Source organism: Rana temporaria, chromosome 11 (genome assembly GCF_905171775.1).
Source record: "Rana temporaria chromosome 11, aRanTem1.1, whole genome shotgun sequence".
NCBI classification, from domain to species: Eukaryota; Metazoa; Chordata; class Amphibia; order Anura; family Ranidae; genus Rana; species Rana temporaria.
The window spans coordinates 24,048,975-24,069,281 of NC_053499.1; the positions used below are offsets into that span (position 1 = coordinate 24,048,975).

A 20,307-nucleotide genomic window follows, 5' to 3' on the forward strand; every position below is an offset into this window, starting at 1 on the left:
CCTTGCCCTATTATCCTGGTTTCCCGGGGGCCACCGGGTGTGACATGTTCCAGGACATTACAGCTAGGTACTCAGCCAGATCTGGCACAGCTGGATGATGTGAAATGGCTATAGTGTAGCCCACATCCCCTCCCTTCCCTTTCCAGGAGCAGCACCACCACCTCCTTCCCTATTCTTCTCACTCTAGGGGGAGGGTCGGAGCTGGGCAGAGTTTGGGAGAAAACTCCCTACTGGTGTCAGCTGAGCAGATAATTGAAAGGTTTCTGTCCGACTAGCTGAAACTAGTTGGGAGAACACAAAGGAGGAGATAAGGGGAGCAGAGCACTGCTGGCTGAACTCAATTCAGAGTGAGGAGGCTGTGAACAGAGGCAACCAAGCAGGTAAGCAGCACTAACTAGTTGTGTCCTAATTGCCCCTTTTACTGCTCAAACTTTTTAGCACTTTTTCAGCCAGTTAAAATAACAGAGTAGCGCCGTTTCTATTCTCTCTAGTATTTTCAGGGTTAGCCCAAGGTTTTTTAAAATATCTTCCATGGATTTAAAAATAATCTGAACGGTCTGGTGAGAGCTTATGATGGCCAAACACGTATTGACAGGATCATTCAGTTGATCATTTAAAGCAACTCAACTGATTGACTTTGATAAAAATTACAAACCAAAGACCCCCCCCCCCCCCCCATTCAATTAATCATTTAGTGCAACTTAACTGATCGACTTTAATAAAAAAAAACATCGAATCTCTTCAACTGATTTTGACTGTCAAGTCGATCAGCTGTGGTGGAGTTTTGAGAATCTCTTATGATTGATCGGAAAAAAAAATATGTTTGTGTGTGTCAGGGAAAAAAAAATGTAAAATAAACAGTTGTTTTGAAATTTTGAATTGTTTTACATTATTGACTATTTTATAGTTTAGATTTATGACTGGTAGATTTCTTTTTTTCTATTGCTATTTGACCATCGCAAAATGCAGAACAATACCACGTGTTACGTTGTAACCAATGATAAATCACTTTTGTGTACGTTCACTCATAACTAGCTCAAATGCAAATGTGTGACCACTATCAAGATTAACACCTAAGCAATACAGACCACGTATCCTAAGTGTGTGTCTCTATTTCAACCGATTGTAAAATCTTTGTACTTAATTTAAGATCATTCCGTTTTCTCTGTAGGAGAAAAACCAACCCCACAATTAAAGGTTTTATAATAGAAAGAGATTATGTAGATTGATTGTGGGATTAGTGCTAATTAGTTTGTGTTTGGGCATGGAGTTGTCTCATTTTGTCAAAAAAAACTGAGTTGCTGACTTACCAGCATTTTGGAAAATCTTTTCAACCAGCCCAAGACGTTCTCTATCTTCTGTGCTAGTTGGTTATCTCCAAGCTCACATTAAATAGATATACAGAATACTGCATATACAGTAAAACCTTGGCTTGAGAGTTATGCCGTGTACACACGATGGGTCAATCCGATGGGAACGGTCTGGTGGACCGTTTTCATCAGACCAAACCGATCGTGTGTGGGCCCCATCGATTATTTATCCATCGGTTAAAAAATTTGAAACTTGTTTTTTAAAATTAATCGATGGATACCTAACCGATAGAAAAAAAAATGATCGTTTGTAGGCACGTCCATCGGTTAAAAATCCACGCATGCTCAGAATCAAGTCGACGCTTGCTTGGAAGCATTGAACATTTTTTTCAGCACGTCGTTGTGTTTTACGTCACCGCGTTTTGACACAATCGTTTTTTTAACTGATGGTGTGTAGGCACGACTGATCATCAGTCAGCTTCATCAGTTAACTGATGGAAAAATCCATCAGACCGTTCTCATCGGATTGACCAATCGTGTGTACAGGGCATAACTTAGTTTAAAAGCGTTTTGCAAGATGAGCAAAATGTTTTAATAAATTTTGCCTTGATATACAAGGATTGCATTGCTGGTAAGAGTTGGGTATGTTCCTTATACAAATAAAACCTACGGTCCATTTGTAGTAAGCCAAATATAATTTTTAGCATCTATTCTTGTTCTCTGGTGTTCTAAGGGCACAAAAATATTCAAAAATATTTTATCCAAATCAAATATAAAGTTACAGACCAAGTCAGTAGTCAAATCTTGGTGGAATATGAAATACAATGAAGTCAAGGGCAAGACAAGGACAGTATCATACCTTGACCTGGGCATAGATCAGACTAATCTTGGGTATATATCAGACCAGATTTAGGTTCTATTGCACACTGTGCAAATTTTACCAGTATTAATATATTATTATACAGGATTTATATAGCGCCAACAATTTGCGCAGCGCTTAACAAAATGAAGGCAGACATTACAGTTACATTACAATTTGGTACAAGAGGAATCAGAGGGCCCTGCTCATTAGAGCCTACAATCTAGGAGGGAGGGTCAATTGATACAAAAGTTAATAGCTGTGGGGGATGAGCTGATGGAGAAAGTAAAACAGTGTATTAGTTAGAAGCAGGCTAGGCTTCTTTAAAGCGGGGGTTCACCCGTACATAACACTTTTTCCCCTTAGATGGATGCTCGTTTTGTCTAGGGGAATCGGCTAGTTGTTTTAAAATATGAGCTGTACTTACCGTTTACGAGATGCATCTTCTCTGCCGCTTCCGGGTATGGGCTGCGGGACTGGGCGTTCCTATTTTGATTGACAGTCTTCCGAGATGCTTCCGACGGTCACATCCATCGCGTCACGATTTTCTGAAAGAAGCCGAACGTCGGTGCGCAGGCGCAGTATAGAGACGCACCGACGTTCGGCTTCTTTCGGCTACTAGTGACGCGATGGATGCGACCGTCGGAAGCCTCTCGGAAGACTGTCAATCAAGAAGGAACGCCCGCTCCCGAAGACCCATACCCGGAAGCGACGGAGAAGATGCATCTCGAAAACGGTAAGTACAGCTCATATTTTAAAACAACTAGCCGATTCCCCTAGACAAAACGAGCATCCATATAGCATCCATCTAAGGGGAAAAATTGTTTTATGGGTGAACTCCCGCTTTAAAGAGAAGGGTTTTCAGGGATCGTCTAAAAATGGATAGATTAGAGGACAGTCGGACAGATTGGAGTAGGGAGTTCCAAAGGATGGGAGAAGCTCTGGAGAAATCCTGGAAGCGAGCATGGGAGGAGGTGACCATGATGACTCTCGGGCATAGATCATAACCTTTGCCATTGAAGTTGGAAAATTTACATTCCTAATAGTTACCTTACCACATTTAAAAGTTTGAGTAATTAGGCAACCAAGCTGCAAATTGGGCAACTGAGCTGCAAGCCCTTTTGAAACTTCATCTCTTTCAGGGTTTGTAAAATGCAGTATGTGCTGTATGTTCTCGGTTTCTGATTTGCCATTGCCACCTGTAGGTTAGAAGCTAGGAGTGTAGCTGCACTCTACATGGGGGAGTGGAAGCTTTGACAGAGACAGAGCCACTTGGATGCCCCAATGTTTAACAAGCTTCCAAGTAATAAGATAGCTGAAGGTAAAATAACAAGGAGATAAATAGGTGAGGGAAAAGGTAAAGGGTTTATTAGAAGTACCTTATGTTTCCTCAAAGGTCCCCCTAAAAAGGTCACACATAACCACGGTGCAAAATTTACATTGACATTGGTAGTCTTGTATCCAACTGGCATTAATGTCTACGCACTCAACAGAAATCTCGACTATTATGGGACAATTGTTTATCACAGCAATTCTCAACCAAGGTCCCATCAAACCTTATGATTCCTCCAGACATTTCTAGGGGTTCTTTGAGGTGTGGCTAATTGACCTCCTATGTGAAGGTGCCTATTATAGTTCTGGGAGGAACACTGGCAAAGCCAGCAGCATGATAACAATGATCTTTTTTGCTGTCTTAAAGGTCTCATGCACACTACACATTTTACAGGTGTTTGATGTTTTTTTTCTGCCCCTAAACGCCCCTCTGTTAGCCATGCAAACACAAAAATCTGAACGCACCAAAATCATATTCAGAAGGGGAGCAGGGAAAAAAGGCCTGTTGCGGCTAAGCGCATGTAAGCATACCTACACACTAGCCGCATTTCGCATTCCACATTAAATTTTTTTTTCAATGGCCATAATAAATCACTATTTGGGCCAAAGAAAGTAATGAATGCCCAAACGCTAGACACACTCTAAACACAACTTTAGGACGTTTTTGTAAGGAGAAAGGCATTCAGTAGAGATGTGTGTACAAAAGACCTAATGGTGACATTCTGACCACCACTGTAATAGGTTGCATTCTTCCTACTGACCACCAAAGTAAGAGGCATTTTTTCCCCATTGACCCTGATTAATTCGTTTTAGCAAGGGTTCCCTGGGAGCTGAAAATTATTTTAGAGGTTCATCTGGGGTAAAAAAATCAATAAAGACTGGTCTATCAAAAAAATATAATCCTACCTGTCAAAGACTCCACCCCCTTTCCCAATTTTTCTGGGACTGATAGCGGAGTTCTGAAGTCACCTAAGATCTCCAGGTTTGGGCAAAGTGAACATAATATCAATGGGCATTTTTAATACTCCTGGTCAGAGAGTATAAAGAACAAACAACAAATAGCCAGAAGAAACTAATTCTGGTAAATGAGTCATATATATTTTCCAAGTTGTTGGAATTATTTTGCACAATTCTTTAGGAAAATTGTGAAGAAAATCAGTTTAGTTGAATCGTAAGAAGGAAGGTTGTTCTCTGACTCCTACGGGGGTCAACTGATGAAAAATGATATACAGAATACTGCATATACAGTAAAACCTTGGTTTGAGATTAACTTGGTTTGAGAACGTTTTGCAAGATGAGCAAAATGTTTTAATACATTTTGCCTTGATATGCAAGCGATGTCTTGATATAAGAGTAGCGTCATGTCACAACTGAGTATAAAAGAGAAGAGAGGAGCCTCTAAGTGTAGCAATATGGTTACATTTATTGAAGGTACAACATTTATAAACTTACTGCTACACTAATGCCCCGTACACACGATCGGAATTTCCGATAGAAAAAGTCTGACTGACTTTTTCCATTGGAAATTTGGACCGTGCGTATGCCCCATCGGAGTAATTCCATCGGAGTAATTCAGATGAATTCCATCAGAGTTTACATAGAGAACATGTTCTCTTTTCCTCCAATGGAATTCCGTCGGAATTCCGATGTTAATTTGGTCGGACAAAGATCCGATCGTGTGTATGGGGCATTAGAGGTGCCTCTCTTCTCTTTTATACCATGTAAAAAAAATGCTTTGATATACAAGTGCTTTGGATTACAAGCATGTTTCTGGAACAAATTATGCTCGCAATGCAAGGTTTTACTGTACTTGGAATTAAGTTTCTGTTTTTAGAAAGATAAATAAATGTTCGGTATATGCAATTTATAAGTGTGACCGAAATATGTATAAAGTTGCAAGATTTCAGAACTCTGTGGTCCCACTAGTAAACCTCAATGTGCTGAATGCTTACTCTTCTTTGATAACATTTTACTTTATAATGCCCAACGTGATGCAAAGCATCTTTTTTCTTAAATGCTGGCACCTATTGTGTACCATTCTCGCTAATAAAAGTTCTTTGGATTCAGAGAAAACAATACCCAGTGTATGAGCTCATTGGCTGCTGCTGAATGCACCATGGGTAGGCAGTCTATTATATTCAATGTTTTGCTGCTCCAGGCTGCAAGGTTCACAGATGCTCATGTCAATGACCAGTCTATTCATAGCTTGTTGCTGTCCATCACAAGCCCTGCAGGAGGTCGGTAGAGGGGTGGAGAGCTGTGACTATAGACTAAGCTCTATTGGGGGGGGGGGGGGTCAAGAGGGTAGAGGGGTGAAAAGGACAGGAGGCCTATGTTTTTTGTGTGTTTTAAAAAAAAAATATTTACTGTATAGGCAAACTAGGCACGTGCCTCTTTAGTCTGCATAAAAATAGTTTTTGTCCCTTTCAGTTCTATTTTTCCCTTGCTTTTGTTCTAAACCACCCTGATTTCCTATTAACATTTACAAGACATGGGTGTTTTGTACAAAGGAACTTCTAACAAAAGGGACAACATTAACATAAGCTTGATATTATAGAGATAAAATAGATTAATTTCTTGTGGGGAGAATTGGAACATAACGAACAGTAAAGGTGTTGGCCAATAAACCAGAATATTTTTTTAGGAAAAACGAACGTATGGTAAGCCGTAACAACCAAGTAGAATTAATTTTATTAGCGATCTCAATTCCAGTAATTTTAAATGTTTGCTTTGAACGCTTTGCCCATTACTGAATGTCCTATATTAAGTCCATACATGTCGAAAAAAGTAGGTATGTTCCTTATACGAAAAACAAAACCTACAGTCCATTTTCAGTAAGCCATATTTAACGTTTAGCATCTATTCCTGTTCTAAGATGTTTTAATGGCAAAAAATATTTTATCCAATTCAAATATTAAAGTTACAGATCAATTCAGTAGTCAAGTCTTGGTCGAGTATTGAGTACAGTGAAATCAGGGACATTTTCCATACCTTGGCCTGGCCATATATCAGACCAGACTTGGGTTCTATGCAACCCATGCAGATTTTACCATGGTGGCCCACAGGTTTATATATTCATCTTTGCCAATAAAGCTGGGAATTTGACATCCCTGTATTGTAATAGTTACTTTTCCACATTTCAAAGTTTGAGCAATTGGGCAAGCAAGCTCCAAACTGGGCAACTGAGCTGCAAACACGTTTGAAGCTCCCTCTCATTCAGGGTTCATAGAATGCAATATGTGATGTATAAAAATAGAGGTGTAGCACTTTAAACGTGTAAATATAAATAAAATAAAAACTGAAAGTTCATCAATGATACACTGCTGGAACAATCAAGTCAAATCAAAGTCCACTTGTAAGGTGTCTTCGTATGAGAAAAGGACAGAATCACCATCACCCAATAGTACTGACTCTTACCATCAGTGCATGGGATATGCACATCAATTGCAATAGATATTGGCTCCACGAATCCTTCCTACATATGTCAATCCACTCCAAATAAGGCTACACAGATTCTCCTCGCATTAGACCAATGTATGTACAGATACAATTTCACTCTTACACTGACCAGTACAAGTAGGCTCCAGTATCTACAAAAATATAAAGAGAGGGAATGCTCATTGCGCAGAGATCAAAATAAACCACTTTTATTGATTAAAAAATGTATACACACTCATATTCGATATGATTCAATTAGGCAGGTAGAAACGTCCAGCATTTCAAACCAACAAGATGGCTGCCACATCACTTCCTGCGTCCTATGTCACACGTCCATTGCTCCACCCAACGTTTCGTCATAAGAAATGCATCATCAGGGGCCTGTGCTGTATGTTCTGGGTTTCTGATTTGCCATTGCCACTTCTAAGTTAGAAGTTAGCAGTTTACATTGGATTTTAGGAGTGCAGATTTACTTTACAGGAGGGGAGGGGAATCTTTGAAGGAGACTTTCACATGAATGCCCCTTTTTTAACAAGCTTTCAAGTAATAAGATAGCTGGTGGTAAATAAGAGGTTGTTAGGGGTATCTAGAGGTGTGGCCAATTGATCTCCTACTTGATGGTGCCTATCATCGTAATTTTCTTTGTTTGCTATGCGCACTATGCCCTTTACTGAATGTCCAATATCCTAGCCAGGGCCTATATCCCCATGTGGGACACAGAATGCTTTATCAGTCACCATGAGAACAACTTGTTCCTGTTTCACTACCCACCTTATAAAAGCATGGAAAGAATAGCAAGGTGGGAAAGGTCTTCTAAAGATTGTGCATGCCATATTTGGAGTAAACGTGGCCATAAAGGGCCCAGGCATGTGGGCACAATCTCACTGCCCTCAGGCAGGTTGCATCTTGTGACCATTTGTCTTAAGTCTATCAATATCAGGGTAACAATTGCATCAAGACAAGGCTTTCCAACATTTTTGTCTGTTGCCGTATTGGGGGGTTTTCCTTCACTTCCTGTCCTGTCAACTCAAAAATAAAAGTCAGAGGAATTATCTCCAAAGTGATGTCCCTTCCCTGAAAATTGTCACCAGAAGAATGTCCCAGCTAGTTGATTTGCTCTTCTGTTCCTCTTATGAAAAATTCTGAATTTTGGATTTTCCCTCATATTCCCAAAAACAGTTGTCCCAATGACAAATAGAGTAAATATTCCAAACAGGGACAAACACCATCCCAAAAAAAGGTTGAGCTTTGGATACACTTTAAGGGCTAGTGATCCCAGGCATTTGAGATACATTAGCCTATAGACAAAAAGCAAAGCTTAAAAGCTGATTAAGGGTTCATACATACACCAGGCTTTTACAGGCATTTTAAGTCCAAATTCCCAGCACTTTACTGCTCCCAGGGAGCCACACCACGTACAATCATTTACTTCTCTTGCAGTCTGTACACTGCAGGTGCGGCTCCTGGGAGTAGGAAAGTGGTGGGAAATTACGCTAGGCGAGAAAGATGCCTATAAAAGCCCTTATAAGTCTTAAAAAGCTCTTATACACCAGCCTTACTGGGGTTGTAATACAAGTGTAGAATCACTTTGCAACCAAGCACGAATATCAGTAATGGGCATCCTGATATTTTTGGTTTTAAAAAAACCAAAATATTATCCCAAAACTGGAATGGTAGAGGTAAAACACCCTTTCCCTCCATCATCCTGGTGACACCTGATTCAATTTTGCATGGACTTGCTTTTAACTGGCAAAAGGTCTTTTTAGGAATATGTCCCTGCAGAATAATGTTCCTGCTGTCACTAAAGCACACAGGGTGCTTGATGGGTCTTGAATGATTTCATGCTAGTCAGTTGAGATTTTTATTATTATTTTTATAATATACGATTTATATAGCGCTAACAGTTTACACATGAATAAGGGGGACAGCACAATTACAGTACAGTTCAATACAGAAGGGACAGGAGGGCCCTGCTCGTAGAGCTTACATTCTAAAGGGGGGGGTGGTGGCACAAAAGGTAATAGATGCAGGGAATGATGGGGGTGGCTCGGGGGTAGTTGTTAGTTGGGTGTAGGAGAGGCTTCCCTGAATAAATTAGTTTTCAGGGATCTCCAAAAGGTGGACAGGGTAGGGGCTGATCGAACATACTGGGGCAGGGAGTTCCAGAGGATGGGAAAGGCTCTGAAGAAATCCTGAAGGTGAGCATGGGAGGGGGTAACAAGGGAGAAGGAGGTCCCGGGAGGAGCGGAGGGGGCGATTTTTATCACAACCATGCAATATAAGGACTATCCTGATTTTTAAGATCTGCCTATTAATCACACAATCCTTGACAATATTTTTGAAACTGACTGTTTAGAATCTTACTGTGAAGGTCAAGTAATGTCCCCGAAATTCCTTTGCCCTTGGTTACGATTTCCAAAGTCCAGTTTTCTGTAGTCCCATATGAATGTTAGTACCCAGTGATTCATTCTCATCTCTTCAGGCAAAGCAATTTAGAAACCTAAAATACCATCTTACAAATATCAATGGGAACGAACCTCTCCCACACCTCATTATTGGCAGATCAATGTGAAGGGTGGCCCCACCAAGCAAGCAGAAGGCAAAAGGCCACTTGGCCAATGCAAACTAATGCCGCGTACACACGGTCGGAATTTCCGACAACAAATGTTCGATGGGAGCTTGTTGTCGGAAATTCCGACCGTGTGTAGGCTCCATTGGACATTTGCTGTTGAAATTTCCGACAACAAAAATTTGAGAGCTTGTTCTCAAATTTTCCCGACAACAAAATCCTTTCTCGTAAATGTGTGTGTGGACAATTCCGACACACAAAATTCCACGCATGCTCTGAATAAAGTACGAGACGGAAGCGCTCGGTCTGGTAAAACTAGCGTTCGTAATGGAGATAGCACATTCGTCACGCTGTAACGGACTGAAAAGCGCAAATCGTCTCTCACCAAACTTTTACTAACACGACTGATATCGAACTTCCCTTTAATAATGCTGTCATACGTGTTGTACGTCACCGCGTTCTTTGCGTCAGAATTTTCGACAATATCTGTGTGACCGTGTGTATGCAAGACAAGTTTGAGCCAACATCCGTCGGAAAAAAATCCATGGTTTTGTTTTCGGAATTTCCAATCGTCTGTAAGCGGCATAATATTTATTTGCACAGGGGGATCCTGGGAATTTTGGAAGGTAGTCAGGATTTATACTGCAGGGTACCTACCCTGCCATAAAAATGGGGGTGAAAAGAACAGTAATGTTTTGTTCTCATCACAGGGCACTGCATTGTATTGCATTGGGGCTCCATTGGCATTTTTTTTTCTTGTGTTTGTTTTTTTAACTTTTCCATCTGTTTTTTAAGAGTGTAGCCACCTGTGCAATGTCAGTGCCAACACATGTTTTTGTTCCATCTATGTGGACAGAAAAAAAAAAAATTGTTGGAGAAAAGCCATGTCTCGGAATATGCAATGCTTCAAATACTGAAATACTCAAATTTGTGTGAAAATTGAAAAATAATCAAATTCATGCATTTGTGGTAATATGTGTTGTAACATTATATTTTTGTAAGTCTTATCCAATTTTATGAAGAATAATTAGTAGTAGTTAGAAAGCAATTTGTTAACAATCTGAGTAATAATTTATGAGTAGAAAATGATGATGCAGCCAAGGCTGTGACACATCATGTAAATATGAAAACAAATATTTTATTAATTAGGGGCGTATCATTTCTTTACTACTGTTTTACAGTAAATTTAAAATTCAATAAAACTTGGTGGACTTAAAGTAACATAGTGAGGCAGGTTCTGTATTCAAAAAAGAACCTGCGCCCTAAGTTAAGGTGGCGTAGCGTATGTGGTCCGGCGTAAGCCCGCGGAATTCAAATTATCCATGTAGTGGGCGTGTTGTATGGTAATGAAGGCTGACCCCACGTAATTGACGTTTTTGACTAACGGCGCATGCGCCGTCCGTGAACGTAACCCAGTGCACATGCTCCAAATGAACCCGCAAAAAGCCAATGCTTTCGACGTGAACGTAAATTACGCACGGCCCTATTCGCGAACGACGTAATCGACGCTGGCCCGACGTCCATACTTAACATAGGATACGCCTCATATAGCAGGGGTAACTTTACGCCGGAAAAAGCCTAACGTAAACGACGTAAAAAAATGCGCCGGGCGGATGTACGTTTCTGAATCGGCGTATCTACCTAATTTGCATAAATCGACGGAAGCGCCACCTAGCGGCCAGCGTAAATATGCAACTAAGATACGACGGCGTAAGAGACTTACGCCAGTCGGATCTTAGCAAAATTCTGGCGTATCTTGTTTTCTGAATACAGAAAAAAGATACGCCGGAGCATCCTAGAAGTTATGCGGCGTATCAATAGATACACCAGCGTAACTTCTTTCTGAATCTGGCCCCAGGGACTTTAGTAGAAGGACTTTGGTAGGAATTGTATCACTCGGCTTTTGAATGTGGAGCATTAAAGATACATTGCCTCCATAAAACAATGTTAGGGCCCCACTTTAAAGTGGAAAACCCCTTCAACTTCGAGGAGTTGAAGGACCATTACGCAAACTTCACTCCCGCTACCTCTCTCCCATCCATACATCCCTTGTTAACCTCAATGGCTCTCCCCACTTCATTAAACCTTCTCATGTGGCTTCTCAAATATTTATACAGCTTTTAATATGCTTTATTTGACCGACATCCAAGACTCTCAACCTGCGCATTCCTCACAAACGAGACTCCCTTATTGCTTTAAGCGCTGTGATCCAGTTAAAGTTAATTGGGCAATTAATGGGTAATCCCGAGTTTGGAGACGGGAACATGACATGAAGTGCTATTCCTTATCTTACGTATGTATAAAATCCTCAGAAGTTGTGGCTTTTAGCCAATGCTAACATTAGATTATTGACTTTACGGAAAAAGGAAAAAAAAAAAATGGGGGGACTTGAGTCTTTATGCTCAAAACTCCAAGTGCTTCTCTGCCTGGAGCTGTAATGTAGTAAGTCTTCCTGGAGTACCATTACTCCTTATGTAATGAACTGCTTCATAAAGGCAAATTTTTACTGCGTAAACCAGATGTGGCTGAATTTAAGCGCCTCCACAAAGTGTGCGTGTTTCTTGCCAAATTCCCAAATTGTACGGCTATGTAGACGTCTGTTCAGGCAACCCCTTGTGTTTTTATAAGGATTAAAAATATCCCTTGCAATTTGTTATATATTAGTGTTTCTAAACCCAAAACCCAAAATGTAATAAATTGCAGCTTAATAGTGGTGGCTGCATTAAATTATTTTTCAGATCCCTCCTCCATTTTTTCACCTGGTGATCCCTCCAGTTACAATTCCCATCTTAGGATGACAACGCTCAGTCTCTGTACTGTATCTATGGAGGAGCAGCAATGTCACCATAGGCTCCTCTCCTGATTTGGACTATATACCGTATTTATCGGCGTATAACACGCACAGGCGTATAACACGCACCCTAACTTTAAGAGGGAAGTTTCAGGAAAAAAACTTTCCACAGCCCCCTGCGTATAACACGCAGGCAGAGTTTACCCTCTATTTTCAGGCTAAAAAAGTGAGTGTTATACGCCAATAAATACAGTACTCTCCTATCTCCTCTCTCTTTACTTATCTGCATTATTTAGGAAGTGTAGTTTATAGAAAGTGCCTAGAATATGGATAACATTATTTGAAACAGCATTTTAGTGCAAAGAACATTGGATTTCTGGCAGGATTAACAGGTACAGTGAAACCTCGGATTGCGAGTAACACGGTTAACGTGCGTTTCGCAGTACGAGCTTTTGTTTTTTTAAATCAAATGTTTTCTCGCAAACCGAAGCGCTGTGCAGTGCCGCTATTGACCAGAGGCGAGGGGGCACCGGATCCGATTGGAGCCGTTCATAAATATTCAGAAATACTCCATTCCCGAGCCTTTCCAAGGGTTTCCGAGTTCAGACGAGCTGTCTCCAAGTATTTTCGAGGCTCCTTTTGGAATCCGTACTGCGGAACCGTGACCCCCCCCCCCCCCCCCGCCGCTCCTGTGTGAACCGGCTTCGTTGAGAGCCAGTTACACTGGCATGTCATGCAAATTGGTTGCTTTTGAAAACCACATCCAATTCACACATACGTGAACAAAGTCAAGTCGTGGCCTTCCAAGAGCTAAGATAAAAAGGCACTTGTATTGTGCCTCCACTCCTGTCCTAGCGTATATTGATTGGTTTGCACAAAAGTTATAGCGTCTACAAAATAGGGGATAGCTTTATGGCATCTGTATTATTATTTTTGTTTTACTTGTAATGGCAGCGATCTGTGATTTTTATTGTGACTGCGACATTGCGGCGGACACTTTTGACACTATTTTGGGACCATTGTCATTTATACAGCGATCAGTGCTATAAAAATGCACTGATTACTGTGTAAATGACACTGGCAGGGAAGGGATTAAACACTAGGGGGCGATCAAGGGGTTAAGTGTGTCCTAGGGAGTGATTCCAACTGTGGGGGGGGATGGGCTCCCACTGACATGATCACTGCTCCCGTTAACGGTGTAATAGATCCCTGTCATGTCACTAGGCAGAACAGGGAAATGCCTTGTTTACATAGGCATCTCCCCGTTCTGTCTCTCTGTATCACGATCGCAGGACGCCGGCAAACATTGAGTTTGCGGGGCCCGAGGACATGCTCACGGAGTACGCGGCGGATGCGCGCATGCTACACAGCAAATTAAAGGGGACATACAGGTACACCCATTTGCCTTCTGCTGCCATTCTGCCGACGTATATTGGCGTGCAGCGGTCGGCAAGTGGTTAAGCTCACCATACATTATAATCGTACTGTACAATATCCTTTAGATTTACCAACAAATATGTAGCGTAGGAGCTTGCCTGATTGGATAGGAATTAATTGACCACAAAAGATCTTACAGTCAGAACGCAATATATATGGTGATTTTATTGTACAATTTGATTGTAATTTCTAAGCCCTCGTACAGACGACCGAACATGCCTGCTGAAACTGGTCCGCGACATGTTCGGTCGTCTGTACGGCCGAGCGGACAGGTTTCCAGCGGACATTTGTCCACCCGACCGTTTTCGAGCGGACACATGTTTCTTAGCATGCTAAGAAACATGTCCGCTGGAATCCTGTCCGTCGGACATGTTCGGTCGTCTGTACAGACTCATCGTACATGTCCGAGCAGCCGCCATCCCTCGCATGTGTCGAATCACTTCGACGCATGCGTGGAAGCATTGACCTTCCAGCGTCGTGCACGTCGCCGCGTCGTCGTCGTGGCGACGGCACGGACACGTCACCGCGCTGTCTGTTCGCGCGGATTTCTGTCTGATGGTGTGTACAACCATCAGACAGAAATCTCCGAGGGGACATGTCCGCTGAAAACGGTCCCCTCGTCTGTACGAGGCCTAAGGCGCGCACAGCCAGCACAGGTATCCTTCTAAGAAGATGAGATATTATAGAAAGGACAATGGTTACCTGACCTTTGCTTCCAATATGGAACCCTGCGGATTGCTCATCGTGTAACATTGCATAGCATGCTGTAAGATAACCGTGTTGTCTGTACAGTTAGATCTGTGGTGGCAATGTTTTGACGAAGTTACACGAAGGCCCCTCTGCCTGTTATGATTGGGTTTTTGTATTCTTTTATGCCCAGGCCAGCTCACGTATTGTTCTGAATGTCGTATTATGGCGGTGTGGGGCACAGGGATTAAAACATTGTGTGCGTCTGGCTGACTGGAGTGTGAATTGCAGATTTTCAGGCCTTTCTAAATCCTGGTCGGGGCCCCAGAAGGGAATCTCCCCCCCCCCCTCTGGGAGAATACCATGCTGGGTCCTGTGGCTGGAATGTGCCTGGGGCTGTTAGCCTTGCACTGCATAGGTCACCTTCTACATGCAACAGATGGACAGGACCATAAAAACAACAGTGATGGGTGAGGAGGGGAGGTGGTGGAGTTATTTTATTTGTACAGGGTCTTCATGTAGTTGGGGGTCTTTGTGCCTGGAGTGTAGTAAACTAGAAGACCCTTGTTTCACGGATAGAGGTTGATTTAATGAAGGCAAACAGGGTGTTTACTTTGCAAGGGAATTTACCCTAGAGCTTAAAGCTTCCATCATCCAATCGCGTGCAAGCAAAAATGCTGGGCCAGATTCACAGTGAGAGTACGCCGGCGTATCTACTGATACGCCGGCGTACTTTCAAATTTGCCGCGTCATATCTTTATTTTGAATTCTCAAACAAAGATACAACGGCATTTGGCTAAGATCCGACAGGCGTACGGCTTCGTACGCCTTCGGATCTTAGGATGCAATACTTCGGCGCCCGCTGGGTGGAGTTTGCGTTGTTTTCCGCGTCGGGTATGCTAATTAGCTGTTTACGGCGATCCACGAAGCTACGCGCGCTCGTCGCATTCTCTTACGTCGGCTTTTCCCGTCGTAAAGTTACGCATGCTATTTCAATGGCTTATATTTAGACTAGCAATGTTAAAGTATGGCTGTCGTTCCCGCGTCGAATTTTGAATTTTTTTTTTTTGCGTAAGTCGTACGGGAATAGGAAAGGACGTAACGCACGTCGCCGTTCAAAAAATTACGTTGGTGCGACGTCATTTTGCGCAAAGCACGGCGGGAAATTACAAAACGGAGCATGCGCAGTACGTTCGGCACGGGGACGCGTCTAATTTAAATGATACACACCCCATTTGAATTAGGCGGGCTTGCACCGGACGGATTTACGTTACGCCACCGCAAGTTTACAGGCAAGTGCTTTGTGAATCAAGCACTTGCGCTGAAAACTTGCGGCGGTGTAACGTAAATGGGATATGTTACGCCACCGGAGTTCTACGTGAATCTGGCCCACTGTTTTTATTTTATTCTCCTTGTGGTTGGGTATTCTTTGCAATGTGAAACTCTACTTCATTCACTAAGCACTGGTACCTATTCCCCTGCAAAGTGCAACTTCCCTTGCAAAGTGAACAGCCTATTTACCTTAAAGCTTTTTTATTTATTTTATTATTTTATTAAAATACCAAACATGTTCCATACACCTGCTTTGTGCAATGGTATTGCACAGAGCGGTCACGAAAACCCTCTTTTTGGGTCCCCTACCAGCACCCTGGGCTCCTCCTCTTCTCAGTGCGCCACCATAGGAAGCTGCTTCATATGGGGCATACCATGTGGTTGGAACCCCGCTTTAAGCATAAATTCCCCCTTCACCCCACAAATAGAAATCCACCCCCTCCCTTTATCCCTGTCCCGTGAGAGAGGCAAAAGCTGCTGTAGACAGGATCATTGAATTGAGATCAAGCTTAGGGAAGTATACCAAGGGGTGAGGGGGGCAATCAGGGCCAGGACTAGGGGTGGGCAGGAGGGCACCATGGTGTCATGTGAGGTGGGGGGCGCCAATAGATAGGGGAGGGGGGCTTGTGTTGGAAGGAGGAATTTGGGGGGGCGGCAGGGGGTAAGTATTTAAGTATTCTTCTAGGAGGGGAAACTTGGGGGGTGCTATGAGTCGTTATCTAAGGGGATTTGTGTAGGGGGGAATTTGTGCTAGATGTGTACTAGGAGGGGACATTTCAGGGATAAAGGGAGGGGGTGGATTTCTATTTGTGGGGTGGAGGGGGAATTTATGCTTAAAGCGGGGTTCCAACCACAATTAGCATTTTTTAAATGTATGTCCTTTCATCATGCGTTTTTATAATATAAATCCGGTCACTTACTATTTTACAATCCGCCGTCGCTCCGCATAGTTATTAAAAAAACACACCGTTGTCATTTTGCTTGTGGGCATTGTAAAGTCCACAAGCACTTACTTCCTGGAAGTCTTGGATGGGGAGTGATAATTGGGTAGTGCACTGCATCCTGGGAAATGATGACACACATTACCCAGGAGCATTAGAGGGAGATGATGTCAGAATCCTAGGTGGTTTCAAAGGCAGATTTTGTGGGACTGCACAGCAACAGGCATTTCCAGATGAGTAAAAAAAAAAAATTTTTTTAGGTCTAATGAGCACAATAATGAAAAGAAAAATTGGGGATGGAAACTCCACTTTAAGGGGTAAATATTTAGATTAGTGCTCAGTGTTTTTTTTTTTGGGAGGTGGAGTTGTACTGGCACATAATGCTCATACGGTACATCATGGGGGGGGGGGGGGCACAGTTTGGCATGTTCGCCCTGGGCTATACATGATCTTATTTCAGTACTGGGGGCAATACAATTAATGGGACATGTTTACCCTAATGCAGAAAATGCATTAAGGTAAAAAATTCCAATTTATAGGATGACTTCAGAGAGATGCTCCGGTCAGCTAAAAAAGAAAAAAAAAGGCCAACAGCTACAAATTCTGTAGCTGCTGACTTTAAGCCTAGGTTCACACTGCTGCAAATTCAAAATCGCGGTAAAATGCGCGATTTTACCGCGATTTCGCGGCCGCGATTTTGCCGCGATTTCGGCCGCAATTTAATGTAAATCGCGGCCCGAAATCGCAAAAAGTAGTACAGGAACTACTTTTTGAAATCGCAGATGCGGCGTCGCACTGATTAGGACAGTGCCATTGCCGACAATTGCCGCCGATTTGAGATGCGATTTGACATGTCAAATCGCATCTCAAATCGTTCCAAATCGTACCCAGTGTGAATCAGGGCTCAATAAAGTTTAGGTTAACTAAAATCTGATTGGCTGGTATAGAAAAACAGACGCAACAAGAGACAGACAATGCTGCTCCTAGGCAGGATCCTTAGATTAGAATGGCAGCAAAGATTCACTTTAAAGGCCATTTTTTTCTAAAAGAAGGCTCTAACTGTTTACTTAGTCCAGTGCAGATAGGATAACTGCATAAGTATTTCTGATTGGCTGACAAGGTCAGTACAAACTGTTCTTTAGATACTTTGATAAATCAGACTTGGCTGTGTGAATTGATTGCTCCCAATTTTAAAACACTAAAGATAACAATTCAAGATTATTTACAAAATAGCACCAGTATGTACCTGGCTGATTCTTCGTTTTGCTCGGGTTTAATGTCACGATGACCAGAGAGTAACAAAATCCAATTCCTAAAACTCAAAGGATTATATTTCTGCATCATAAAGCTCTGGGCGCCTGCAACTCAACCGATCGTCTTCTTCTAAATATGTATGGAAGCCAAATTTTGTATCTAAAGATAGAAAAAAACAAAACACATCTTGTTCAGTATTGAAGTTAAAAACCTAAAAATTTTAAATGAGCAGACCCTGGGCCAGATTCACAAAAGAGATACGACGGTGTATCTCAGATACACCATCGTATCTCGGATTTTTTCTGGTCCTATCTATGCACCTGATTCATAGAATCAGATACGCATAGATAGGGCTGAGATCCGACAGTGTCACACTGTGTTACACTGTCGGATCTTTTTTTCGATTTAAAAATGGCGCCGGGGGCGTTCCCGCTGATTTACACTGAATAATATGTAAATCAGCGAGATACGCGAAATTCACGAACATACGCGGACCCGACGCTGTGTTCTTACGTCGTTTCCGTAGCGCGGTACCCGTCGTATACTTACCCATGCTAAAAGCAGGGGTAAGTATTGTTAAGTATGGCCGTCGTTCCCGCGTCGATTTGTATTTTTTTACGTAGTTTCCGTAAGTCGTTCTCGAATACGGAACTACGTAGTTTGCGTACGCATCGAAACCACTGACGTCCTATTGACGTCAGTGGGAGCAATGCACGCCGGGAAATTCCCCGGACGGCGCATGCGTATTTAAATCGGCGCAGGGGAGCGCGCCTGATTTAAATAGTACACTCCCCCAGCCGCGGAATTAGAATTCCGCCGGGGGATTTAGGATCCGCCGTCGCAAGTTTGGAGGTAAGTGGTTTGTGAATTAGCCACTTGCCTCCTAAACTTGCGGGAGCGGATCTTAATTCACGTAGATCGAGCGGATCTATAGATCCGCTGAGCTACGTGAATCTGGCCCCCTTTGTTTACATTTACACTCTGTAAATGTAATGAAGAGAGGGGGTGTAATTCAAGGAATAAGGAGTGAAACACATTTTAACTGACCAGTCATTAATGATATTGTGCATTTATTTATAAATTGGATGAGGATTTAATATTTGTTTAATTTGCAAGCGCCATTACACCCCCTCTCTTCATTACTATTGCTGGTGTGTGAGCACCTTTTAGTAGAGGCTGCTGCCTATATATATTTTATAATATATTTTATATATATTTTATTGTAATAGTTTTAATATTAGCTTTTAGTGCCCTTGGGTAGAGTGGTTTTGCGCATTAGTTCCCCCCTTATTCACTCTGTAAATGTAACTGTAAGATCTTTATCAAAACTAAAGTATGCAAAGCCTCCATCTCTGCCTGTACATCTAAAACACATGAAATCTACCAATCTTTGCTGTGAAATTAATTTTTTTTTTTTTATTCCATTTCCTTCTTTTCGTTGCTATGATATGAAATTTAGTGGCATAGTGGTTGGCACCCCGCCTTACAGCACTAGGGTTATCGGTTCAAATTCCCACCATGACACTACCTGCGTGCATTTGAACTTGCAAGCAAATTTGACTACTTTAGGAAGAGGTCATTGCCTAGCACAGTCCTCTTACTACTTGCACATCATAGCCGTCCTCTTTTCTGGAAGTGTCTAATTACTGTCTGTGCTGGCCCAGCTCTTCTTCCCCTTCCCCTCCATATTTATTTTTAAATGGCTGATGGGGGAGGAGTGAAGGGGGAATACTATAGACTGCCACTTAAAGCAAATGTCCGCTGAAAAACAAAATATTAAAAGCCAGCAGCTACAAATACTGCAGCTGCTGACTTTTAGTATTAGGACACTTACCTGTCCTGGAGTCCAGCGCCGTCCGCAGCAGAGAACGAGCGATTGCTCGTCACTCTGCTGCCCAGCCATCCTCGGTGAGGGAATCAGGAAGTGAAGCGCTCCAGCTTCACTGCCCGGTTCCCTACGGCGCATGCGCGAGTCGCGCTACGCCTGCCGATTGGCTCCCGCTGTGTACTGGGAGCCGAGTGTTCCCAGAACACAGCGGGGGGGACGGGGACGGGAGGTGACGTCATGCCCGCAGTCTGCCCGAGACTGTGTGGCCGGAAGTGGGTGCAAATACCTGTCTTTAGACAGGTATCTGCACCCCCCCTCCCCCCTGAAAGGTGTCAAATGTGACACCGGAGGGGGGGAGGGTTCCGATCAGCGGGAGTCCAACTTTAGGGTGGAGCTCCATTTTAAGTAACAGCTTTTAGGTCTGCTGACATTACATCCAAGACAGCGGCACCCAGATGCAGTTTGTAGGCTTCTGGATGTCTACTCAGAGATGCATAAAATACAATAAATTAACATATATTCTTAAAAG

General features: G+C 42.6%; 1 protein-coding gene across 1 annotated transcript in view; it reads left to right on the forward strand.

The window, feature by feature from the left end:
- Positions 1–238: 238 nt before the first annotated feature.
- MDK (midkine) overlaps positions 239–20,307 on the forward strand; it is a 33,538-nt gene continuing 13,469 nt past the window's right edge. Inside the window, exon 1 of the mRNA XM_040328187.1 lies at positions 239–380. The gene's annotated coding sequence lies outside the window, so the exon portion shown is untranslated. The remainder of the gene's footprint in view (positions 381–20,307) is intronic.